Below are 27,464 nucleotides of genomic sequence, written 5' to 3' on the forward strand. Positions count from 1 at the left end.
CTGATGTCTAATCAAGCTGAATGTGACAAAATCCAGAATTTCTTCCTAACTAAAGTTGAAGACATCATCCTGGCCATTAAGAATACGCATATTGCCCCCTGCCCACAATCAGCTGAGGAAGAGCCCCTCAATTCCTTGAATGCCCCTTTTTCTCAGTTCCCGGTGTTTGAACCATAGGATCTGGCTCGTATAGTAGCTAGGGTGAAATCCGGGTCTCCTGAAGACCTCTGTCCTCCGAAGGTGTTCAAAATGATAATCCCTCTGGTTGAGTCTGAGGTACTGTCTGTCCTGAATTCATCTTTGATTTCAGGAAAGGTTCCTCAGAAGTTTAAGGAAGCAATAGTACTTCCACTGCTGAAGAAAGCAGGGACGGATGTTAGAAATCTGAAGAACTTTCGCCCCATTTCCCAACTCCCGTTTCTGGCTAAAATCCTTGAACAGCATGTGCTCAGAGCTCTTGCATCATACATTGAACAACATCACTTGCTACACCATCGGCAAGCGGGGTTTCGGGCGCACCACAGCACTGAGTTGGTGATGCTTTCAGTCCTGGACCATCTACGACTTGCAGCAGATAAAAAGATCCATTTGGCCTTTATTCTGCTCGATCTCTCAGCCGCCTTTGATACGGTGAATCATGGGCGGTTACTCACTCGTATGCAGCGATTGGAAGTTACAGGGACAGCCCTGCAGTGGCTCACTTCCTTTCTGGAAGATCGCCAACAGAAAGTCCAGTTGGGTGACCTGATGTCTAAACAGGGCACTCTGCATTTGTGGGGTTCCGCAGGGCTCGGCACTGTCCCCCCTGCTTTTTAACATCAATCTCCAACCCCTGATTGAGGCCCTGGCTAAGTTAGACTGCCAGGTGTTCAATTACGCGGACGATACCCAGCTAATAGTTCGCATTGATCACACCTGTGACTCACAACGGAATGTTCAGAACATTCTTAGGTACACCATGAACTGGATGACCTTGAATTCTTTAAAAGTGAACCCAGATAAGACCGAAGTCTTGGTACTCTTTCCAGACTCCTCCCCTTGGTCCAGCTTGTTTTGGCCTCAAGAGCTTGGCACTACTCCTACACCAGTGCCGAACGTGAAAAGCTTAGGTATCAAACTAGACGCCGGACTGACCATGAAGAACCAGTTTTCCGCGGTGGTGGGAAGCTGTATCAGATTATTGCGTCAGCTCCGAAAATTATCTTTTCTTTTGTCATCCACCACTATGCAGGCGGTGGTAACTGTTTTAGTATTGTCTCGCTTAGACTATGGTAATTCAGTTTATATTGGCCTTCCTGCATCACTCTTGAGGAAACTACAGGTGGTCGTGAATGATGCGGCAAGGCTGATATTTAAGCTGCCCCGAAAAACGCATGCTACTCCCTTGCTGCGTCATTTGCACCGGCTACCTATTAAACAAAGGGTAAGCTTCAAGGGCCTGTGCATTGCACACAAGTCCCTGTTTGGTGAAGCCCCCAAATACATCAGATCGTTTGAAGCCCTATGTACCGGGCCGTCATCTTCGTGCCTCGCAGGCCAGTTTTCTTACCTGCCCCCGTTTCAGCATGACGACGCTTGGTGGTCGAGCCTTTTCGGTCTTTGTACCCAAGATGTGGAACAAGCTCCGAGAGGATTTGCGCAGAGACGCAAAACTACTCCCATTTCGGAGGAGGCTGAAGACCATGCTATTTCTGGAGGATTTTGCTTGGGCTTATTAGGATTAGGCTAACCTAGCGTTGCTGCTATGTTAGGTCTGTCGTCTATGAGGCAGCGCTTAGAGACCTTTGGTGATTAGCGCTATATAAATGAGAACAAACATAAACACTGCTGGAACTATCTGTAGTACCGCACCAAAAGTTACACCTCTTAACCCAGAACCATGGAGAGATCAGGCACCCGATCCCAGCTCAGCTCAACCGTGTGATCTGGCTCCTGAAATCCTAGAATTCGGTTATCTAAATCTTCCCCCTGACTGTATGAACGTCATTAAAGAAGCTAGACGACCTACCACTAGAGCTTGCTACGCAGCCAAGTGGAAACGTTTTGTGGTCTATTGTCACAATAATAACTTCAATCCCCTAGATGTGTCCATTCAACACATCATAGGCTATTTACTACACCTACAAAGATGCAACCTAGCCTACACGTCTATTAGACTGCACTTTGCGGCCATAGCGGCCTATCTACAAAACAGACAACTTCTATCACTCTTTAGAGTACCTGCCATAAAAGCTTTCATGGAAGGCCTCAAAAGAATAATTCCCCCCAGAGTGCCACCCTCACCTGTGTGGAACCTAAACATCGTTCTCACCAGACTAATGGGGCCTCCCTTTGAACCTCTACACAAATGTGAACTTCAATTCCTAACATGGAAAACTGCTTTTCTGGTAGCCATTACTTCCCTCAGAAGGGTCAGTGAGATGCAAGCACTCACCATTCCATAACCTTTTCTGCAAATGCATCATAACAAAGTTGCTCTCCGCACTAACCCAAAATTCCTCCCTAAAGTCATTTCTCCCTTTCATCGAAACCAATCTGTGGAACTCCCCGTATTCTTCTCGCAGCCACAGACCATTGCAGAGAGAGCTCTCCACACACTAGATGTCAAATGAGCCTTACTCTACTACATCGAGAGAACACAACCCTTTCGTAAGACCAAACAACTGTTCATGTCTTTCTCACCACCACACAAAGGCAACCCCATCTCCAAATCTGGGATAGCTAGGTGGATTGTCAAATGCATACAGATTTGCTACCACAAAGCAAAACGAACGCTATCTGTTCCCCCTAAAGCCCACTCTACACGTAAGATAGGGGCTTCCATGGCACTCTTAGGGAACATACCCTTAGATGATATCTGCAAAGCAGCTACATGGTCAACGCCGCACATTTTCACTAAACACTATTGTGTAGATGTGCAAACTAAGCAACAAGCTAGTGTGGGCCAGGCTGTACTCAAAACATTGTTTCAAACCACTGTAACAGATACTGGTGATCGCCGCTAGGAGCGAGTACTGCTATATAATCTATGCACAGCGTGTAATCTGCAGCTCATATGCCTCGAACGGCAAATGCTACTTACCAGTATGCATCTGTTCTTGGCATGTAGAGCTGCAGATCTACACACGCCCACCCGCCTCCCCGGCTACCTTTATCTGTTCCAGTTTATCTTATTTAGATACTGAACACATGGGCATCTCCACTGCTTATTACTACGCTCCATCATTTCCCTGCTGGCGAAAAACAATCTGAGGATGGAGCCGAAGCCCATGCGCAATACGATCCAAAAGAGGAGTCACATACCTCGTGACTTCCAAAGACTTTCCAAGAGAAAAACAACTGCAACATCCGGGCCCAACACCAGATGGCGATCTATGTACAGTGTGTAGATCTGCAGCTCTACATGCCAAGAACAGATGCATACTGGTAAGTAGCATCTGCCTTTCTGGACCACCGTTGCCAACACTGTAAAGAGTGAATGGGAGAACAAGTAAAGCCCTTGGAGGTAAATGCATTCAGAAATTGCTTTGTGTTTGGGACAACGTACTTGCCTATACAACGGTTTTGAGTACTGCCATTGGAAACATTTGTTTGTACATTACACACACTCTGCTTGTACGTCAGCCAGCGATCTGCGCTCCTGTGACAGTCAGGCCTCCAATACCATGGGCAGTGTCCTTGCACCATAACACGCACCAAAGTGCAGCAGGTTCAGCGGAACCAGGCTATTTTCTACTGAAAACTAGGCCATAGGATTCCATATTCATTGCTCACTTTAGAACTCAATGCATACTTGCTACCCCACTGGCATCACAACCAGTGCAGAACAAAACGCGTTAAACCACAATCAGCACTGGTGTGCAAGAACACAGACCAGAGCCAGTTCACCCATAGCACAGGTCACACCATGGTCGCCGCTCCTGCAACCACTGATCACACAACAGCCAGCACCCTTGCACCACAGCCAGTGTTTGTTCACCACAACCTTCCAGGTGCGAGAGCCAACTGAAAGCTCGAGCCAGGCTTAAGCCTAATGCCTGGTTCTGCTCGAAGTCCTGGTTAAACCTCAAGCCCAGCTTTCATTTGTCTTCTACCTGCCTTTCTGTACCAAGGATGTCGCATTACAGTCGAGCTGCTAGCTGGGGAACAGAGTTAGTCTAAGCGTCAGCTCAACATCCTGTGATTCTGAGCAAATCACTTAATCTCCCTATCTCTATAAACAATTGCGTGTGACCTTGTGTAATGGAACTGGTGCTCATGTAAAGTGCTGCAATAACCTATCTGTTGAGTCTGCACTATATTTTGAAAAGAGCGCTAAGATAAAAACAAACAAAGGTCCCAATAGAACTGTAAATTACTTAGTGTAAGGAAAGACCCATTGATCCCCATTTATTGGCTGATTTGTATAAAGTGAAACCAGAAAACATGGACACATTGTGCCTTCCTCGCTTAAATTGTGTAATCAGGCAAATTATTGAATTCACTAAAACTTTTTTGCTTCATTATCACCTATAAAAGCACTTCTAGATATGCGAGTTCTGACTATCAGTTGTACAGAAATAACACTTTAAAATAAGTACTTCTCAATGCAGTGCTTTAATGTGCCTATTACTGTCAAAGCGTCCACGTTAAAGAACAGTAGATGTTATAACACCCAGGATAATATGCTGCAAGGCTAAATACTTAGAGGGTACCACAGGCGAGACCGATTGGCTATGCCAATGCTTGTTCTGTTTAAAGGTTCTCTGGTCGGCAATCTTTTTCAAAAAGCGGTGCTTCAAGTTGTTGTTTTTTTGTAATTTTATTGTGTTTTTCCTGATATTGTAAACTCTTGCTGTTTGTCTTTTCTATGTCACTAGCAGTGCAATTCTTGTGTAAATGCCCATGCCTCTCGGTTAGTTCGAATTTGTTCAGTGGTTGGCTGTACCTTTTAAAAGCTTCCCAGACAAATACAATTTCTATTGTTTCTCTCATCCTTAAAATCAGTTTGTTTACATTCGGTGCTAGACGGTAAAGCAGAGTCTAGCCTATATCTGTCAACGACCAGAAGACTTTTTGGTGTCTTCAGAGGTATTGTAAATAATTCCCAGTGTGTGGGTGGGAAATACTAATTGCTTAATGTTATTTTGGATCATCTAAATATTTTTCAAATTGAGGGAATAGTCAAGATGAGATCTGCTGATTTTGAAAGCTCTACTATGTTAATCCAGACTTTCACAGTTAAGTATTCTTCTTGCATCAATTAAAGACAACCTGTTCATAGCTTTCATTAAACATTCATGAAATATTGATTCTATCTTTATCTAAAGCACCTGTAATTTGCTTATCTTCCTGTGTTAGTGCTAGAATTAAACACACACCCCAGAATGATTGGGCTGAGATATTGAGATCGCTTCAAAGCAAGCTCTTGTATTGCTGCTGGATCATCCGAGATGGACTATAAAACACAGCAATTGTGAATCATTGTCATTTATTGTTCCTTCTTCGATTGGTATGGTATCTAGAGCGTAATGCATAAAATATTTGTATAATTTTGAAAGAAAAGTTGCAGCAGCTGCTATTTGCTAGTGCATCATTCGCTTTGATTAGTTGAGCCATTCTTTCTATCTTTGTTTTCAGATTCCCCTACCTCAATATAGCACAGTGAGGTTGCAATGGACAGACTCCTATGAAATGGGTAAATCCCTTCTGGAAATAAGGCATATTTGAATTATTTGAGAGCGCCTACGTTTTCTAAATCTTCCATTGGCTACCTTTGCTATTTGCTTGTGTTTCTGGTGAGCTCTTCACTCGTTATTCTGTGGTGGGTCCTCCGAGTCAGGGTTTCCTCTGTGTTGTTGGCACTTGGAGTCTTCCATGGCAGTAAGGATTTGCGCCTTAAAATTCTCATCTGTTTTATTTTCTACCTTCTCTGAAGCAGATATTTGCTTTGAGTCTGAGCAGAGTTGTGCATTTACCTCGATTCATTTAGTCCTTTATTGTGATCTATCAAGACTGGTCTTCTGATTTCATTGATGGAGGAGGTCTGTTCTTGCCATTGAGAAAGGATTCTCCCTTTGCATGTTTCCTTAATTTCGATAGCAATGTGTTTTTTTTTTTTTGGGATTGACATTTCTTAATTGTTCCCTCCTGCTTTTTGTTCTCTACAGTGGCCCTTCAGCTTCTTCCTTTTCATTTCTTCTGACACTGCTTATGTATACCCAAAGCTGAACATATTATGTAGGTGTTACCATTAGGATTTACAGGCAAATCCTCCCTTGCGGTATCTTACACTAATTCAAAGTGTCCCTGTAGTGTAGCTTTATCCCGATCCTCTAGAGAGCAATGGAGTACTTACAATTGCATTTTCTTTTTATTTGTCTTCCCCATGTGTAGCCTGTCTAAAAGACTTTCGTGTATTATTAAAAGTTAGTATTTATTGTTTCTAGTGCAGTACGAGTTGTCTGTCTCCTTTTCTGCTTCCGTCAGTCTGGATTTGGCTTTGAGACCAGACTACTGATAACTATCTCAAGCTTTGTATTTTTATTTTATTGACACGAACGCTCATCTCAGATGCCTCTAGGTGCACTTGTTGATACCGAATCCTCAGTCTTTAATAAGTTCCAATCTGTAATCGGTCATAGAGGCCAAGTAAGAAATTGACATTTTCCAGAGCTGTTGCAAGTGCCTGATATACAGCACAGCCATACTTTTTATACTAATCCTTCTTTTTAGCTGTCTTGAACATACTCTTTCTCTTACATGAGGCATGACCAGCTGCCTCTAGTCCTCATCCAAGGCGGGTCTCTGTCCTTTCCTCCAAATGGTGTCGCGCGTCAGCAGCGCCTGACTTATCATCCATATTGTCTGCCACTTCTCCATGGATGAGGACATAGGAAAGCTGCTGCTACTGCCCAGCGCTGTGAATGGAGCAGCGGCAGGTGTATCTTGATTTTCGTCCTGACATTAACAAATTCACATAAACGTCCTGGAGACATCCAGGCTTGGAGATGGGGCCCATCTCTGAAATAAGTTGGCCCTCCATGTCAAATCAGAGTCCCCATAAGCTAGGGTCTAATAAATTCATTCAACTGTTGGGTGCAGTCAATGCTTCGAAAATCTGCCAACGTTTCCTGCCGCTGCCAAGTTTTTCAGCAGAGGCAAGGACAGCTGTGCACTTGAGCACCATCCTCCCTGCACACACATTACACAGTTCTGCACTCCCACTTGCTCAGCATAACATATACTTCTCTAAAACCATCAACGTCTAGAACCAAATAATCAGGGGTGTGCACTTGCATCGCTCAACTGTAATTTTCTAACCCAGCTTAATGCCATTCTCTTCTATCAGCCGTGACCCTGAATTTCTAGATATTCATGACCATGGGACTGCACCATGCGCCATACTTCCCACAAACAATCCACCATTCTCCCACCATAGAGGTATTTTCCACTAGCAGTCAAAAATCCAATAGGCAAACATGCATGGGTCTGCATCTACCCAAGTGCTAAGGCACTAAAACTCAGAGTCAACCTTGCAGAGGTCCGTGAGCCAAAGCCCTTGTTGTGTTAAGATTATAGGGGCTCCACCATAGTGGTCACCTTGGCAACCTATGACAAGATCATGAAATTTCGCAACATTAAGATGGGTGCATGCCAATACAGAGAGAGCTGTGTGCATTGTGACGTCCCAAAATCTCTATCATCCCAGAAGTCTGAGCATATAGGAAAATAAAGGTGAGTGTACAGTTAACGCCAATCTTTTTAACATTTTTATTTATTGAATTCAATCTGTAAAAGGTCACAGAACATAATTTTGCATATCTCCGAGTATGTTACATCATATAGGTATGACTAAAGAGAGTACATTTCACTCAGTCCAGAGATTCAGATAATTGTCCATTGTGCCGCGCCATTTCCAATTCGACAGTTAGGGCTACACACAAGTCACCCCAATGCCCATTCCACGAGTTAACGCCAATCTTAACTCTATCAAACCTTTTTAAGGGTTTGTCCTTTTAAGAACTGGCAGAGGAGAAGCCAAGAAACTTATGGTCATTGTCAAACGGCACACTATGCATTACCCCTCACATCTTGTGCTCAACACCGCATCAAAGCCATGTAATTGGCCGAGTGCTGCCAAATCGGTGGCACTCTCGTGTACCATTCCAACATGCACCCCAAACACTGATAAAATGAGGATAAACATCCAATGACAGCGACCTGGGTAGTGGTGATTGCTTAAATGCACTATAGTCTGGCTGAACCAAAGCAAAGTTATTACCCTGTATAGAAAGGAAAACTGTAATTACTTTAGTCAAGCATCTGTTATCTTAGATCATTTTCCTATCACACAAACTGTACAAACCGCACACATACAGATAACTACAAAGTAGACACTATCAAGCAATGTTTATTTCCATTCTCATTGCTGTTCTTCCCAGTGGTGCATGAAAGAGAAATCTAGAGAAAGTGCTACTGTGGTGCAACATTGGTGCTTGGCGCCATGCAAATGCAGATGCTGTAACAGAAAACTGTTAGACTAATATTGGTCTGCATGGGTAAAGTCTTAAAAGGATGCTTACTGCATCACCTGGGAATCACAAGGATCTCAATCGGGAATAGGATTGTTCACTTGATGCAATGTCCTGTACCAAGAAAAAAATCGTAATGGAAAAAAAGATGTAAACATTTTTTGAAGATGAGGACCCACATAGAGGCTCCTTATACGAAAGTTTGCTGCAAGTGTAAGATATATATTGAAATAAGAAAAAAGCAAGCAAGGGCTTAAAATAAACTGATTCTTTGATTGATGGCTAGGTAGTTTTTTTCTTGCTTTTAGTTTGTTTTTTAAAAGAAACAATAAACAAACGCTTTTGTTAAATGTCCAGCGAGGCTGTCATGTCCTTGTTCATTGAAGTCCATATTGTACCATAAAGGGAAAAAAAAATTCCCCTGCATATAGACTATAGAGCTGTTGTCCGGACCTGCACATTTAGAATTAACTTTTAAAATACAAGAATTATAAACATTCAAGTATTACGGCTTTTTCACCTTTCATGAATGCAGGCTTGGCAGTGTTATAAGAGATAGCTGAGGTAATCGATCATGGCCAAATGTCAGAGATTCCAAGGTGAACCTGTATAGGGACACCACATAATATGTAAAAACATCGATGTAGGCTGCTTGCAAAATTTGGCAGGTTCATTGCAGAAAGCAGCATCTCTTACAGTCCTTGTATAGATGGGAGGGAGTCCCTTATCCAAGCCTTCGCTATTTGGTTGTTAGTTTGATCTTGGACGATCAGCAACATAGCCAAACAACAACACCAGCAGCAAGGGATAAAGGGTAACCTCAGTGATCCTAGATATTGATACACATCTAACAAAAATCACAAGTGCTCTGGCAATACCATACCAAATGAAGCCTGCATTTCTACAATAGGCAGGTCTTACTGTGCAATGAAACATATGTAAGTGGAATGGGCTATAATAAATTTTACTTATGAATTAGAAGTGTAGAGGCTTTTGTCTATAATTCATGGAAACACTTTCCGTCTGGCACAACGATATTAACATCAATCTTCATCTATAGTTTTGTCTAGGTTAGCATTTCCTGTGAGTGTACTACATTTACAAATATACTTGCAAACCCATCTTCTGGTGATCTGAATAAATTTTGGAGCCATACTTTGAAAAGTGTGTCCACACTAGACAATACTTTGCTTATGCTTTGTGCAGTTACATTAGATACTTGAGACCATGGGTCCTGCATATATGTAAGACTCCCCTCTGCTTGCATCTCACTTGCTCGTCCTGGAATAAATTGGCTACTGCGTGTGGCTCAAATTCATGGTAACCATTTAACAATAAGTTAGTGAAGAGAATACTGATGCAAAGAAGCAGCTTGGGCTCACGATTCCATTCAAGGATCTGGTCGGAGATGTCTCCAGTGCCAGTTCATTCTTTCTCAGCTTAGAATCTTTCAGAACCTTGATGTCCTGAAGTAAATCTATATGATATTTCATACTGTTGCTGCAGATAAATTGAGGTTGTTGATAATCATTTTGTTCCTGAGGAAGGTGGTATAAAGAAACTAAAAGCCATTGACCAATTTCTGTTGTATTGTCCACAAACTGAGCCAACGTTGTTGAAAAGCAGAAAAGTGTTAACGTTTGCTGATTGGGGGAAAGATGGCAATGTGCAAATTTGACCGTTTGAGTTTTATGGAGGGTATGTTGTGATTGGTTGGAATGTATGAGAGGAATGAATGTTGGGCTTATGTGTAAAAATGATTGAACGCTGTATACAGAAGATATATTTCTGTAATTGTAAAGAGGAATTCATTGATTTGTACAAACAATATATGAAAAGTTGAAAAAATATATATAACACAGGTTGAGCGGTAGACTATTTTATATATTCCTGTTATAATTACCCCTATCCTGAACCTAAAGTAATTTGTGTGGTTAGTCTTTATGGTTTTGTTATATCCTCATTGCACAGTGGCAATGCTAAAGGCAGCAAACCACTGAGTGACATGATGTGCACAAAATGCTTCACAGTTGTGCTGTCTGGATTGTAGCAGGCACCTCTGGGTCATAGAATTTGACAACATTCGTTGACTAATTGGGGCCCTTGACTGTATTAATAAACTATGCACACATAAAGTTCCTCTCAGTGCTCAACACCTCACTAAAGCACTTCAAGAGAATGTAAGGTTGAAATGTAACAGTACAGTATGTAAATAAGCCACTCTACTGCAAAAAAGAAACTTAATTAACTACTGATTTTAAACTTAAAGTTGAGGTGTGAAAGACAAAAGCAACTGATTGAAGAAAAGAAAAAAACTATATGGCACATCAAATGATCCACTTATTAAAAACAATGGCTTCAGTTATTTGAAGACAGCAGCTGGCGCAAGTTTTGTAAACATGTGAATAACTTCACTAATGAGGACAAACCTAGCTATCAATGGTGTTGCTCCAAAAGAGTGGATTAGTTATACCAAGGCACTCTTTGTGGATTAAGGTATCCCAGCCACTTTGATCAATAACAACTTCAATATAAATGCCTTGCACTCCTCGGTGTTGGGCGTAAGGCTCCCTGCCCACACTATCACTAATAGAGCACGGTTTTGCATAGAGCCCTGTACGCATTAGGGAACCCCTGGACTCTGTGCATGGTATTATAACCTAGTAATATCATATACAGAGCCAGCTTCCCACATTGGTGTTGCAGCGGTGGGGTACAAGACTTTGACATCTGTTGTACCACTTGATTAATAATGGATTTCACTGGGGAAATCCCAAAATTGTCTTTAAAATAGATTTCTTTTTTTTCAATTAGCAATTCCCCCCGCCCCCCCCCCCCTTGGTGTTAGGCCTAAGGCTCCCTGCCCACACTATAACTAATAGAGCACGGTTTTGCATAGAGCCCTGTACGCATTAGGGAACCCCTGGATTCTGTGCATGGTATTATAACCTAGTAATATCATATACAGAGCCAGCTTCCCTCATTGGTGTTGCAGCGGTGGGGTACAAGACTTTGACATCTGTTGTACCCCTTGATTAATATTGGGATTTCACTGGGGAAATCCCAAAATTGTCTTTAGAATAGATTTCTTTTTTTTCAATCAGCAAACCCCCCCCCCCCCTCCTTTCCCAAATTGTTTGAAAACAATGTTAGGACCTTGGTTAATTCCTGTACTGTTTGAGAAACTTAAGACTTTAAAGCAGTTAGGCCTTAGAAGTTCTTATTAGAGAATTTTTTTTTTTTTTGAAACCGTTTATTGTAATCTCAAATATATACAGGCATGGGCCTACAACCTTCCGGCCGGCCGCTAAAGTGACAGAAGCAAATGACATATATACAATAAGGCACTTGACTTTGCAGAGACGATAAAACAGGAGGTATCAACAACGTGGGCCATATGACTCTGAGCCCACAATACGGTTTCGTTTTATACAACACAACAACATAAAACCACACCCGCAAGGCAACCCGCGATCGAAAATGACAACACGTGCTCCTCCAGTGGGGGACCCCAACCATCCAAAGAAATCCAGAGAGGGGAAGGGAGACAGATCCGGGACTGGGAGAACAATGTGTCCGGGACTGAGGGAGGGGGTCAACTAGGGGGATGGAGCTGGTGAAGCGGGAGGCAACAACGGCGGCTCGCAAATACCCCCGCGGTAGGCGTTCCAGGGGCCCCATATCTTCACCCATGCCCCAGGCTTACCCCGCGCCACATACACCACCTTTTCTCGGAACATGCACCAATCCATGTGTTCTTTCCAGGCCGACACCGCCGGGGGTCTCTGGGATCCCCACTGTTGAGCAATGTCACGTTTAGCTATCATATATCCCAGAGTCACCCATCGCGTCTGCGGAACCGAGTAATCGGTCGGTTCCCACACATTCAGCAAGCATCTCCTCGCTTCAGGCAACAGCGCGACATGCGTAACCGCTCGCAGGACCTCATGCACACCACGCCAGAATCGCTCCACCCTCGGACATTCCCACAGAATGTGCAAAAAAGTCGCCAAAGCACCACACCCACGCTTACACAATCCATCCTCGGCATAGCCCATACGCAGAAGCCTTGGCCCCGTCATATACACCCGGTGGAGTATCTTAAGCTGGACGAAGCGAAGGCGAGCCGGGATGGCCACCTCCTTCGGAGAGGCCACCGCGGAGGTCCAGTCCTCGTCGTCCAACTCCAGCCCATCGGCAACCCAAGCCTCGCGGAGACCAGTCAGTAAGCCCGAGCGGTCATTTATCAATTTCTTGTAAATGAGGGAGATCGTGCTGTCCGGAACGTGGCCATCTAGCACTCTATCCTCCAGGGGGGAGGACTCCGGGATGGAGGCCACGTCTGGGAAGACGGAACCTAGTGCGTGACGGACCTGCAGGTAGCGAAAGTATTCACTGCCCTGCAGCTGAAACTCCGCCTGCAGCGTCTCGAATGTTTTGAATCCTCCCCTCGTCCAGAGATCTCCCACTGTACTGATGCCTATCATGTCCCACCGCTCGAAGCCCTTCGAGGTCCACAAAGAGCCCAGCCTCTCCGACGCATACAACGGTGACGCTCGGGTCAAACGGTCCTTCCATCCCATAGCTGCATTGGCCGCGTGCCATACTCGCACCATGACACGCGTGGGTCCCGTCAAGCGGGAATCGGGCACGCTAGTGTAGAGCGCTCGATTGTAGTCGCCACCGGGCAGGAGCATTTTGTCCATTTCAAATGCCGGGTTTAGGGCGGGCCCATAGAAACCGTGATTAATTGCAGCTAACTGGGAGGCCCAGTAATACCGCTTAATATCCGGGAGGGCAATCCCTCCGTCGTACCACGGGAGCGTCAATTTTGCCAGAGCTATACGCGGCCTCCCGTCCCAAAACAGACGGCGCTGTAAGCTTTCCACCTCACGGAAATAGCGCGCCGGGACCAAGTCCATAGTGTTCTGGAGAGCGTACAGAAAGCGCGGCAATGACATCATCTTGAACAACGCCGCCCGACCGAGCGGCGAAAGCGGCAAGCGCCGCCAGCGCACGACGTCCTCCTTCAAGCGCTGGAGGGGGGGAAGCAAATTTCGCTCGTAGCGGGCCACCGGGTCCAGCGTAATATAGACCCCCAGGTATCGAAATCCCTGCGAGGCAATCTGGATCGGACAGCCCCGAGGGAGGACAGGAGCCTCCCCGGAAAGGACATAGATACAGGATTTAGCCCAGTTGATGACAAGGCCTGAATTACGGCCAAAGGAGCGCAAAACATCGACCAGGACAATCAGTGACTTGCGCGGGGAGGCTAAGTACAAAAGGATATCGTCAGCGTAGAGGGACACGCGGTCCTCATACTCTGGGGTCCAACGGAGACCACGGATAGAAGGGTGCCACCGCAGCCACTCCGCCAGGGGTTCCAAGGCCAGTGCAAAAAGGAGCGGCGACAGGGGACAACCCTGTCGCGTGCCCCGTCCCAGCACGAATGGGGCCGAGACTCGACCATTCACCACCACCTGTGCCAATGGGTCCGAGTACAACAATTTAACCCAACTGATGAATCCCGGGCCAAATCCAAATTTCGCCAGCATCGCCCAGATGTAGGGCCATTCGAGCGTGTCGAACGCCATGGTGGCGTCCAAGGACGCCAAGATGGCCGGCTCCCTCACGAACGGAACACGCGCGAGCACCCCGTGCAAGCGCCGCAGATTAAGGGCCGTATTGCGATGGGGAATAAAGCCGGACTGGTCTTGGTGGACCAAATCGCCCACCACGCCGACCAGCCGGTTGGCGAGCACCTTGGCGAGGATTTTAGGCTCCGCGTTCAAGAGCGAGATAGGCCGGTAGGATGTGACCCGGTCTCGCGGTCTCCCCTCCTTGTGGATAACCATGATGGTAGCCAGACGCTGGTCCGGCGGGAGGGAGCCCCGCGAGTGGGCCGCAAGGAACATTGCGCGGAGGTGGGGCGCCAGTACATCCGGTCGCAGTTTATACAACTCGATAGGAATGCCGTTCGGGCCCATGGCCTTGCCAGAAGCGACCGAGCGGATGGCGAGGGCAATTTCGTCCGAGGTGGGGGCGGCATCCATCAACTCCCTGTCCTCCATTGAGAAGGAGGGCAGCGCGATGTCACGCAGCAGGGCATGGGAATCCTCCTCCGGGCAGGGAGAAACCGGGGAATATACCTCACGGAAATAATCTGCAAAGCAAGAGACAATGCCTTCCGGCTCAGTAACACGTACACCATCCATTCTCTCAATCAGCGGTACCACACGACTAGCTCTCTCCTTCTTATCCAACCACGCAATCAACTTGCCAGCCTTATCACCCACATCATACAATCGCCCCTGTTGCTCTCTGCTGAGGCCCCTGGCCGCCTCCGTGACGAGGGACCTATAGGCCGCCTGCTTAAGGTGTAGAACGTGCAGCGCAGCGTCAGTCACCCCACTCCCCAGATCACCCTCCAGTTCATTAATTTCGGCCTCCACCCGGGTCACCTCCTCCTGGGCGCGCCTCCGGGCATGGGAAATAAAGGAGAGGGCCTCCCCTCTAAGCACTGTCTTGAAAGCCTCCCACAGGGAGATGGCCGACGGGACAGACCCCACATTCTCCTCAAAATACCGTTGCAAGGATTTAATCAAGTCCGCACGAATCGTGGGGTCGCGCAGGTACCAGGCATTGATTGGAGCTACCCTGCCCTCCCCCCTCGGGAAGACATCAAAGTGCAACAGGAGTGGGGAATGATCTGAAATACCCCGCGCCAGATGGCGCACCTCCCCCACTCTCCCGGCATAGGCCGCAGGGACAAGGACATGATCAAGCCGCGAAAGGCTACCATGGGCCCCCGAATGGAAGGTGTATTGCAGCTGAGTGGGATGCTTTAGACGCCAACAGTCCACCAATCCCAGTGTGTCCAAAAGGCCAGACAGCCACGCTTGTGCCCGGGGGAGGTCCCTAGGGGGATAGCGATCCATAGTCCCAGAGGCCACAGCATTGAAGTCCCCCCCAACCACCAGAAGCCCCTCCGGAAGGTCAAGCAGGAGGCGTCCCAGGTCCGCAAAGGTGGTGGACTGTAACCCCGGTGGGACGTACACTGAGACAAAGACGACTACTTTGCCCTCCATTCTCCCCACCAAGACAGTGTAGCGTCCCCTCTCATCATGGCGCACCTCGTCTATTTCTAGCGGGAGCGAGGTCTTGACCATAATGCCCACCCCTCGTGAGCCTGATGTAAAGCCCGAGTGGGCCACCAAACGATAGCCACGCCGATTCATGGCACAAAAGGAGTTACCAATGAGGTGTGTCTCCTGCAAAAAGACCACATCAGGCGAAATCCGTTTCAGATATTGCAGGACCACGCCCCGCTTAATCCTATCACCCAGTCCGTTAACGTTCCAGGACAACAAAGTCAGGTCCCTACCCCCCATCACATACAGAAGCCATCATTTGTCCCCCCGAGAGCATCTCAACAACACCAATACAAGGAAGGGTTTGCCTTGCGGTAGAAACGAACCACACCCCACCCCAACCCACCCATCCCAACAGAACTCCCCCCACCCTGCACCCCTGCATGAGCCCAAACAGCCCCCCCAAAGTGCAGTGTGCCTGTCGCCCCATAGAAAGAAAACTAACTAGTCCCCCAGAGGAGGAGGGAGATCCCCCAAGAGACCCCACACGACCTCCACAGGAGGGGAACTTACCCTAACAGTCAATGGTGACAATAACACAGCCCAGAGCAGGGCATACCATTAGACCCTCAATCCTGATCCGGCGGGCCCTCCCCACCAACCGCTCCCCCCCCACCCCCCCGGCCCCGATCTCCGGGAAAAGTGTCCAGCCAGTCCCCGGCCGCTTCGGGACGATCAAAAAAGTGCGTGCGGCCATCCACCTCCACCCTCAGCTTAGCCGGAAAAAGCATCGCATATTTGAGATTCAGGTCCCGTAGGCGACGTTTGACACCGAGAAAGCTCAGTCTCTGCTTTTGGACCGCCGGAGTAAAGTCAGGATAGAAATTTATATCCATATTATCAAGTCTGACCGGCCCTTGTAGCCTGGAAGTCTGCAGGATAGCGTCCCTGTCCCGAAAATTAAAAATCCGGGCGATGAGAGGCCTCGGAGGGGCTCCGGTCTTAGGCCTACCCCCGGGGACCCTGTGGGCACGTTCCACTGCAAAGAATTTACTCAGCCCCCGAGGCTGGAGATGGGTGAGGACCAAGTCCTCCACAAACAGGTCCGCAGCCTCTGCCTCGCGTCCTTCCGGCACCCCGATAATGCGGACGTTGTTTCTCCGGGCCCGACCCTCGGAATCCTCCAGTCGACGATGCATCAGGGCGCTCGCCTGGCCAAGCCTGCGCACCTCCTGTTGGAGGGCCGCCACGTCAGATGTGAGGCCCGAGGTAGAGTGGGCCAAAGAATCGACCCGGTAATTTGTTTTTGACAAATCGGCTCTCACGAGGCCCACGTCCACGAGGACCGAGTCGATCTTCTGCGCCAGAGTGTCAAAGCGCTGGTCCACCGAGGCCTTCATCTCGGCGATGGCGCCCATGACGTCTCGGAGGGTCAGGTCCGTGGGCAGAGCAGGAGCATCAGTCGGGCCCGTAGGGGACCTACGCAGCGCCTCTGGAGACCCCTTCTGGAGGGTGTAGCGATCCATGTTGTTGGATTGATGGGCCGCGCCACGACGGGTCGACTTCACCTTAGCCCGGTCGCCATCTTGTTTTGTGGCCATGGTCCCCAAATCGAGCCAATCTCCTCAAAAAGGGGGGTAGACAATCCTGTTCAAGGGCTCTGGGGGGGGGGCGACCACCGCTCCGCAGGACGGACCGCAGCCGGCGGGCCGGCAGGGCACCCCAACGAGGCCACACCACCCCACACCGCCCCGCGACCCTACCTCGCCTGGCAGCAAGGAGGGCGCAAAAGCGAAAGCGAAAGTGCGGGGTGCGCGAGTCGCCCAGCCTTGCCCGCCGCTGTTATTCACTTTGTCGCCGGATCGCCCCACAACTCCAGTACGGGGGGCCGGTGTGGAGAAGGCCGCAAACCTTAATCGGTGCTCCCGCCGGTGTCCGAAGTCCGAATTGAAAACGGAAAACGGGCGTCACCTCAGTTCGGGTTCACAAACACAGTCCCCTCATCTAGGACAGGATTCGGTCAGGATTTATGCAGGAGGTCGCGGAGGTCCTCGGGAGCCTCGCACCTACGCGGCCATCTTGGGTGCGCGCTAGGCTCCTCCCCCGAGAATTTTTTTAAAAGATCTTAAGATCCCACTTACTTTAAACACCATGACTGATACTGCAGGGACCAGCCAGGAACTCAGCCTGGGTCCCTATGCACATCTTAAGGTTGCCCACCTAAAAGATTTGTGCAAAGCATGGAGCCTTGCCATGGGTCGTAAACCCAATAAAGCCTATCTCCAGCAGTTGATGGCAGAAAATGACAAGGCCCTGGCAAACAAGTAGGTTAGGTTTACCACTTCTACTAAACAGGGATGTCCCAGATGGTGAAAGACTTTTGTCAGTACTGTGTCACCTGCCAAGCCAGTGGCAAGGCAGGATGCCACCAAAAGTCCCCCTTAATTTCACTTCCAGTGGTTGAGGATGCCCTTTGAAAGGGTAGGAGTCAACATTGTTGGCTCCCTGGACCCTCCAACAGCCACAGGGAACAACTATATTCTGGTGGTAGTGGATCATGCCACAAGGTATCCTGAAAATATTCCCCTAAGGGCCACTACTTCTCCAGTGGTGGTGAAAACCCTCCTTGGTGTATTCACCAGGGTTGGTTTCCCAAAGGAGGTGGTATCAGACAGAGGTACAAACTTTGTGACTGTATATCTAAAACACATGTGGGATGAGTGTGGAGTGAGCTACAGATTCACCACACCCTATCATCCACAAACTATTAGCTTGGTGGAGAGATTCAACCAGACATTGAAAGGCATTATTTGTGGGCTCCCTGAAAAAACTCAGGAGATGGGGTGACCTTCTTTCATGCCTGTTTTTTGCCTACAGTAAAATGCCACAGAAGTGAGCGGGGTTTACATTCTTTAAACTTTAGTTTGGACGCCCCGTTAGAGGTCCTCTAAGTCTGCTAAGAGAAGTTTGTGAAAAACCTCTCAAAGAACCAAAACATGACATAGTGGACTCTGCTTGGCTTTCGTTCCTGCATGGCTGAGTACATGGAGAAAGCAAGCCAAAACCTTCAGGCCAGCCACAAACTGCAAAAGCAGTGGTATGACCAAAAGGCTGCTCTGGTAGAATTAAACCAGGCCAAAATGTATGGCTATTGGAGCCTGTGGCCCCTAGGGCCCTTCAAGACAAGTGGAGTGGACCATACCCTGTCCTTGAAAGAAAAGGGGAGATCATTTATCTGGTATTCATGGCAGTTGCAAACACCCCAAAAGGGTAATACATGTCAACCGCCTGAATCCCTATTATGACAAAGTGGACATGACCATGCTCGTGGCCACCGATGAGGGCCAGAGAAATTAGTGACTCTCTCCCTGATCTCCTCTCCAGCAATTCCCAAGATGGGTCTGTTGACGCAGTGGTCTTTTCAGACACCCTCACTGACCAACAGCAGGCTAGTCCCAAGTCAGTATGCTGGGCTCTTTTCTCTGACCCCCTGGTCAGACTAGCTGGTGTACCCATGATGTGGACACTTGTGACAGCCTACCTCTCAAAAATAATATTTACATGGAGTCTGATAATGTCAGAGAGAGCATCCAAGCTGAAGTCCGCAAGATGCTGGAATTGGGTATCATTGAACTCTTGGAGAGCCCCCGGGCCAGCCCAGTTTTCTTAGTCCATAAACCTCACTCCAAGGGTGAAAAGAAAGAAATTAGGTTTTGTGTGAACTATAGGGGCCTCAATGCTGTACCCAAAACTGATGCTCACCCAATTCCTAGGGCAGATTAACTAATTAAGAGGCATGGGGCATCCAAATATCTTTGATCTCACATCTGGATCCTGGCAGATAGATCTTACCACTGGAGCAAAAGAAAAATCTGTGTTCTCCACTGCAAGTGGGCTCATCCCGTTTACTGTGATTCCCTTTGGATTAAAGAATGCCTCTGCCACCTTCCAACTGTTGGTGAACAAAGTTTTTGCTGTGGCGGAATCCCACATATTGCTGTCTACAGCTCTACCTTGAAGGATCACCTGATCCACCTTGGCAAGGCCCTGGAGGCTCTTAGAAGTGCAGGCCTCACTATCAAGGAAAGCAAATGCCAGATAGTGCAGGGAAAGTTTGGGTAATTGGGTCACTGGTAGGTGAAGGCCAAGTTCAGCCACTCCCACCCAAGATCCAGACCATTCTGGACTGGGTAGCTCCAAAAACTCAGACCCAAGCCAGGACATTCCTTGGCTTGATTGGGTACTATAAGAGATTTGTGAAGGACTATTGGTCCATAGTGACTCCCCTCACAGATCTCCCCTTCAAAAGGATGCCCAAGAAAGTAAAATGGACAGTGGGCTGTTAAAAGGCTTTTGACACACTGAATGCAATGTGCACGGCCCAGTCCTGGAAGCTCCAGACTATACCAAGCAGCTCATTGTGCAGACGGATGCCTCTGAGCATGGGATTGGTGCAGTCCTAGACCAAGCAAATGATGGACATGGTCAAACTGTAAGCTGAAGACTACTCCCTAGAGAACGGCATTGGAGTGCCATAGAGAGGGAAGCCGTTGCTGTGGTTTCGGTCCTGAAGAAGTTGAGGCCATGCCTGTATGGCCTTCACTTCCTAGTTCAGACAGACCACAGGCCTCTCGGGTGGTTACAACAGATGAAAGGTGAGAATCCCAAACTGCTCAGGTGGTCCATATCCCTACAGAAAATGGACTGAACACTGACCTAGGACTGCCCATACCAATACAGGAAGCCTTTCCAGGTTCTTCCACTTAGAAGATGGTTTATTTCATCCTTTCTCGTTTGGGAAGGGGGGGCATTTGAGAAAGTGCCTCTTTTGTATGGTTAGTTTCCCCACCTTTTGCCTGGTTTTGATGTGGTTTAAATGTAGTGCCCAGGGCCTCTACCAACCAGGTGCCATGTGCCAGTGCTCCTTCCCTAAAACAAATTCCCAGTTGGTACTTATGCTCCCTGTAAGTCCCTAGTAATTGGTACCCTGGGTAGCTAGGGCTTGAGAGCTGAAGAGGGACCCTAGGAACCCCGCCACCCCCTATTTGAACCCTGTCTGGGTGCCATGCCAGCTAACACTGCCTGCCAGCATAGGTAAGTCACTCCTCTAGCAGGCCTCAATGCCCTAAGGCAGGGTGCATTATACTGCAGGTGAGAGCATATCTGCATGAGCAGATATGCCCCTACAATATTGGGCACCATTTCACAATATTGTAAGTGCCAGTAAAGCCATAGAGAGTACATTGGCTGTGGACTCGACAACCTGAGTTCTACAGCACCGTGATAGGAGTGTTTGTCACCAAATTTACTCCATCCAAAAAAATCCACACTGATTCCAGTGTGGGATTTATTGTACCATGTACCCAGAGGGCACCTCAGAGATGCCCCCTGAATCCTTTCCAACCCTGGTGTTTTTTCTGACCGGCTGTAGGCAGCCAGCCACCACCAGACCTGCTTCTGGGCCCCTGGGTAGAGAGCCCCTGCTCTTTGGGACCAGAAACAATGTGCATCCTGGGCAGAGGTGTCCTGCCTCTTCCCCCAGGATGGACCATTGCTTGAAGAGGGGAAGCTGAAGAGGGGAAGCTTCAAAGGCTTGCCGCCTTTGTAATGCGACCCCCCAGCCTCTGCTGCTAGCAGCTGTTGTCAGCCCCTGGTTTACACCCCCCACCTTGGGCTGGAAAACTGGCAGGAACATTAAAAAAAAGCTAGGTGTGCCCACCTCTACCAACCCCAGGGTGGGGGGGGGAAGCTAGGTGAAGCACACTTTTCAGTCCCATTTATCTTGAAGATGTGGGGCGGGGGCCTCCAATAAGGGCTAGGCCTATGTCCCTGTCCACAGGAGAGTGGTATAATAGAGGGTGTAGTAACCCCAGGCAAGGTGCCCATTGTGCCTACCTGCTACTCTCCTAAAGTTTGTATTTAGGAGGCTCCCTCAGACCTGGCCCTCAGATCTGCGACAACCTAGGAAGAAAGAACACACCCTGCAGCAGAAGCCAGCGGTCGACAACTGCCTTGTACACAGCCCGATCTGCCTGTCTCCAGCTTCGAGGAAAACTGCGACCTGTCTTGTAGCATGACCTCCAAAACCCCTGGGAGGACTGTGGCCTTCAATAAACAAGCATTGGCATAGCCAATGGGTATCGCCTTTGGGACCTTATAAGTGTTTAGCCATGCAACAGTTGAAGTTGTTGCACCAAGGATATTGTGCTGCATAACTAAATACTTATAAGGTCCCAAATGCGAGACCTATTGGCTGTGCCAATGCTTATAAGTATGAAGTCTTGTAAATACTATGGTAACCTATGTTACAATACGCAGACTACACTGTCGTTGTGAATCAGACCACGATCGGTCTGCAAAGAGAACTTGCTGTATTCGAAGTAGTCTGCTGCTATGATACGTTAGTATTTAAAGAAAAAACTAAGATAGTTGTGTTTGATTTAAAAATAGTCAAAACATTTTTTTAAATTGGGCAGTTTTTGTATAATACTAAGGTGTAATGGGGCCCTGTGCTTTGTTTTGCGTAGAAGGGAAACAGCAACATTACATCACATTTAGTTTTAAGGTGCTAGTCCTTGGCTCTTCTATCATACTTTGAGGAAGGAGTTCTCATAACCCGTATTAAGCCCCATTTTAGCCATCATGGCTGCTAAACCTAAGCAAACTTTAAATTATTGGTTAAATTCCTTTCAAGGGAAACTATCTCAATGGGCTAAAATTGCACTATGTCGAGTATTAAAACAACTCAGTTTTTTTGAGTTCTACTTAACTACTTTACCATCGTCTGATAAAAGCTTAGATCTGCACCTGAAGTCCCACTAAAAACTTAATTTGGGATTAAATGTATAAGTTTAGTCGGCCATGGGAAGTCTATCTGTAATCCTTGATCTATTATTTACAGCACGGGGAACTCCTGGAATATGTAATTAGCACAATTGCAAGTTATAGTATTGATTATTAAATAAGCCTAATTAATCTCCTATAATGGAGGTTATTTGCTGACTGACAAGAACAAAACCACGTCGATATCATTTTAGACTCCAAAGCAAATGCAGATGTTTCAGATCCTCTATTTTTCTTTGCAATAGAAGCACTATCTGGGCAGACATTGAGTTAGCGTCTTTCCAGTAGTTAGTTTTACATCTGGCTGGACAGAAGAAGGTGATAAATTGCTACGGTGAATTTGTTCAGTTTATGAGGTTTCTCTTCCACAGATTAATTTTATTTGTTAGGGTGTGATTTATTTTTGCAGAAGTTTAGGACTTGCAGAATTAATAATTGTATGTCCGAGAGTGTTCAATCCACACTTATCATGTTTTTTTATTTAATTGATTGATTTGGTCGATTGTAAACTTCCATGATTTATATTACTCTGTCCAGATAATTTAAAGTATAGCCCAACTCTTTGATGGCTGCAATAACTTTTAACTACAAAAAGTTAGCCCTAAGTGCACTAAGTCCCAGTACACAGGCCTTAACATAGTCAATGCTTGTTACTCCTTATATTGTTTATTTCCATTTGTGCTTTTATTATATTTCTGTATGTTCTGGAATAATGTATCTATTTGTGACTAACATGAATTTATTTTTTGCAATTTAAGGCCAGACCGATGATATGTGAATAGTTTTAATGTGTTTTTTTAACCTTTGTAATGGTTTTAATTAATCACAAAAAGGTGTTTAAGTGTAGGGGCATGGGGAGGTAGCTAGTATCTGGAACAGTTTTCTGAGAATGTTCTGGTCAGGGGGTGGCATGTGAGCTGACAGTACTTTCAGACGATCTTTTCCCCCCAGAAATGACAACCTGTACATGTTATCTTCTTTTTAGCCTTGTGGAAAGCCCTTGCGAGTAAAGGAGTTCAGAACCCATTTTCTTTCTACCTTTCATCATATTGAGAGATGCTTGCTTTTCTTCTGTGCAGAACAGTTGGGACAGAGAGTAAGCACATTGAGAATGCCTATACCGCTGGGCCTGTTGGCAGAAACGCATTTGTATTTCCTGTTTGGCAGGACAGAAGCTCTTTGTAATCCCTCTGTTTTTCCTCAATATCTACTGACCGTAGGCCACCCCTTTGTTTTGGGACTAGGCTGAAATATATATTGATAAAGATAATAAACATAGCTTGCTCATTTATTTGGCTCTTAAAGAGGCCATCCAGTGAATGGTGTGACAGTACGTCTCACGTCCCCAGAAGACGTATTTAAATAAATCAATATTCTAAATGCTTGTAGTTTGTTGTAATTGATGCGGGACTCCGTGAAGATAACATTTTTGTTCTCTTCACTAGATGGCCACTTTAACATCCCATTATTAAAGCTTGCCTAAAAAAAACACCCACTAAATGGCCAGAAGCTCTTTGTTGGCTTTGTGTGACATTAAATTATTAATGTATGCCTGGAATGATGTTGGCTGGTGCACATCTGTTCCATCACAACATGCGCATGCTTGCCTCTGACTACAGTAATGCCAACTGTTTGGGTGTCTGGTATATGCTTCCAACAAAAGCTTGTACCTGCCAACATTTGTGTGTCCTTCCAGTATATACAGTATGATTGGCAAACATGAGTTGAAGTGGGGTTCTGCAAAGGTGGCGTGTCTCTCTTCCTGGGTTCAGCCGTGAACAACCCGTGCACTTGTAAGTCCCTGTGCATGTCTGAAGTGATTTGTCCATGAGCTCCATTACCGGAGACGTGTTTAGCGGTTGTGCGTGGGCACAGGTTCTCGCCTGAGTGTGTTCTCAGCGGTACTTGGTTTATCTGTGCTTCCGTCCCGACTTCAAATCATTGAGCAGCAGAAACCTCCCCCCCCCCCCAAAAAAAATCTAGCCTTGAAGGTGTCTATTTTGAGGCCTTGTCAACCATGCTTTGTTGTATCACCTTTTTACATTTATTGTTATTCGTTTTCTTCCCTTTTTTATATTTCTTTGAATTCGCGCATTTGCCACCAATTATTGTAACCTCTAGTCCATGTTCTGTAATGAGGTGGTGCTACGTTCGTTCCTTCAACCACATCCCATATTCTGATGAGCTTTACACTGCTGCTTTTTCATCTTTTATAAAAGAATAAGTGCTTTTTAAAAAAACGTTAATCACAGTAGTGATGAATAATTATAATTTACTTGAATTATCCAGTGCTTTTGATTTGTCTGTTTACCAAGCTAACATTGGTTAGGCTATTCCTGCTGCTTTTTGGTTTGAAATTTACCATGTATGATCTCCAGCATTTGAAGTTTGTTTTCAATGCAGACGTCTAGATCTGAATTGAAATGTACATTTTGCCCACTTATATCAACTATGAACTAACATGTAATAAAAATAAGGGAAGGTGTGTTTTTTCTTGTTTTTATTAGGTGGAGAAATCTTGAAGACCTGAAACTGGGATCCGCTTTTCTTTTTCATAAAAAAAAAAAAAGAAGTAAATACAAATTTTATTTAAAAGTATATCTGGCTGTGGGAGGCAGAACATATGTTTGGAACCACTTTGAGACCAAAATTGATCTTGCAGTGAAGTTGCACAGGCGAGGATGCTTTTTCCCATCTACCCCCCTCGCATTCCTCTGGTGGACTACACTGTTGTGCCTATGAACCGTACAAGCAGTTAGAAAACACGGTCTGTGTTGAGAGCCTCTGGGCGAAGTTCCAAGGCCCTGCTGAAGTAGGATTTGCATCTCCCCTCTCTTCTCCTTCTACCCTACCATGTCTTTTAATTCTCTCTCGCTTGATGGTTCGTACAGGAAAAGAGCAACCTGGATTACTGGTGACCCCTCTAGGACCCCAGGTAGATATTTTACACGTTATTCTATATGTGTGCGCGTGTATATGTATGTATTTATTTACTTAACTCCAAAAAAACAAAGGTTAAAGGGACATAGTTAGGCTCAGATTTCATTGATAGAAAACCAGTGAAATTCAGCAGTTATAGTTACCGGAGCTAACTATAACTTACACCCCCACAATGCACTGCTTATGAAATCATCAGTGACATCACTGTTATCATCCAGTGAGTTTCGAAAACATTTCTTAGACTTGGAGATATACTGAGCTATGCTTGAGTTAAATTGCTGTTCTTTCTGTACTACTGAGTGATACTGTTTCTAACATATGTCATCTGAGTTGCTGTGTGACTGTATCATTGTGGGGATGGGAGTGCCTGTATAGGTGTGGGAATGGGTGTGTGTGAGTGACTCTATGGGTGAATAAATTGGTGTACGAGTATCTGTATGGGTGTGTGAGTGGCAGTATGCGTGTGTGTGTGTGTGAGAGAGTGGCTGTATGGGTAAGTGCCACTCACTTAGAGTGTTAGAAACAGTATCACTCAGTAGTACAGAAAGAACAGCAATTTAACTTAAGCATAACTCAGTATATCTCTAAGTCTAAGAAATGTTTTCGAAACTCACTGGATGACTGGGTGTCTAAAGGGGTGGGTGTATGGGCGAGTGAGGGGTTGTTTGGATGGGTCTGTGAGTAAGTGAGTGGGTGTATTGCACAGCCAGTGTCTGTGTGAGTGGCTGTTTGGTTGAGTGAGTGGGCGTGTACGTGATTGTATGGTTGTGTGAATGGATGTGTCAGTGGTTGTGTGGCTGAATAAATGGGGGTGTCAGTGGCTGTATGGGTGTGTGAGTAGATGTATGGGTGAGTGAGAAGTTGTGTTAGTGGTTGTATGGGTCTGTGAATGGCTATGTGAGTGTTTGTGTGGTAGTGTGAGCAGGTGTGTGGGAGGTTGCATGGGGGTGTTAGTGGTTCTGTGGATGTCATCTGAGATGTCATCAGTGATGTCACTGACCATGTTATAAGTGATGTAATATGCGAGGTCATAAGCAGTGCATTGCAGGGGCGTAGGTTATAGTTCGCTCAGGTAACTATGACTGCTGAATTTCACAGGTTATGTACGAGTGAAATCCAAGCCTAACTATAACGTCCCTGTAACCTTTTGTTTTTGTTCTGTGAATTAGTTTAAAAAATGTTTTTATTGCCTAACTGTAACATCTCTATAATCCTTTTTTTTCTTGTTTTTTTAGTGGAAAAATATATATATATTATACACTTAAAAAAAAAAAACACTTCATACTTGGCTGCGAAATACTCCCTTTTTCGTTGTAAAGGCATGTGCGGTAAAGACGTATCTTGTAAATGTATGCGTGGTAAAGACCAATGCATAGTTAAGCTTGTGTGTTAATGGAATGCTTGATTTGGACCACGATATAAATGCTGTGTTTCCCAAAGCAAAAGCACATGTTCAGTACACCACATCACAGTTCGGATGGGGCGCTAGGTGGCGCAAGTGCGGAATGGCTAGCATTGCGTGAGGCTCCTGCTGCCCAGTGTTGTAATCCGTCAGTTGATCCTTCTCTATTGCCAATAGCCGTCTGTAAATGGCAGATTTGCGATCTTGGCGTGCTGCAGCAATCCCGTGGAAAGTTTCAGGAGAATTGGAGACAGCCAGTGTATGGTGGCGGAGGTGGAAGATACTGCCGTTGTGGCGCCCATAACGGCCAGGAGCTGTGACCCGGCAGAGCCAGCCGCGGCGCCCACGAGGTGCACAGGCCTCGCCTACCCGGGTGAGTGACTCCGCACTGCAGCATTGGATTAAGGCAGCAGGGGTGCCAATGACCCAGCAGTGGGAGAGCTATAGGAGCAGATCGGATGGCAGACCGGCCATCTAGAAGTAAACACCAACACTGTGCTGCGCCGGCTATGTGATCCCCTGCCAACAGCGGACAGCATTCAGTTAAACTACCGATCTGCCGCTGAGGGATCCGCGGGGCTTCTGCTGCACGAACTTGCGTTAAACAATCTGCAGCTGACAGAACTGTGGAGCTGAAGGGCTGTGGCAAAGGCGCTGAACATCTCGGGAGAGGTG

General features: G+C 46.6%; 1 protein-coding gene across 8 annotated transcripts in view; it reads left to right on the forward strand.

Annotated features, from left to right (window-relative positions):
• Window positions 1-27,464, forward strand: part of LOC146871736 (zinc finger CCCH domain-containing protein 11A-like) — an 858,888-nt gene that overhangs the window by 214,884 nt on the left and 616,540 nt on the right. For 3 of the 8 annotated variants that reach the window (XM_085651281.1, XM_085651270.1, XM_085651277.1), the window contains exon 2: window positions 24,955-25,382. The exons of the other annotated variants lie outside the window; for them this stretch is intronic. The gene's annotated coding sequence lies outside the window, so the exon portion shown is untranslated. The remainder of the gene's footprint in view (window positions 1-24,954; window positions 25,383-27,464) is intronic. 8 annotated transcript variants of the gene reach the window in all.

Source organism: Triturus cristatus, chromosome 1_1 (genome assembly GCF_964204655.1).
Source record: "Triturus cristatus chromosome 1_1, aTriCri1.1, whole genome shotgun sequence".
In the NCBI taxonomy this organism is placed as follows: Eukaryota; Metazoa; Chordata; class Amphibia; order Caudata; family Salamandridae; genus Triturus; species Triturus cristatus.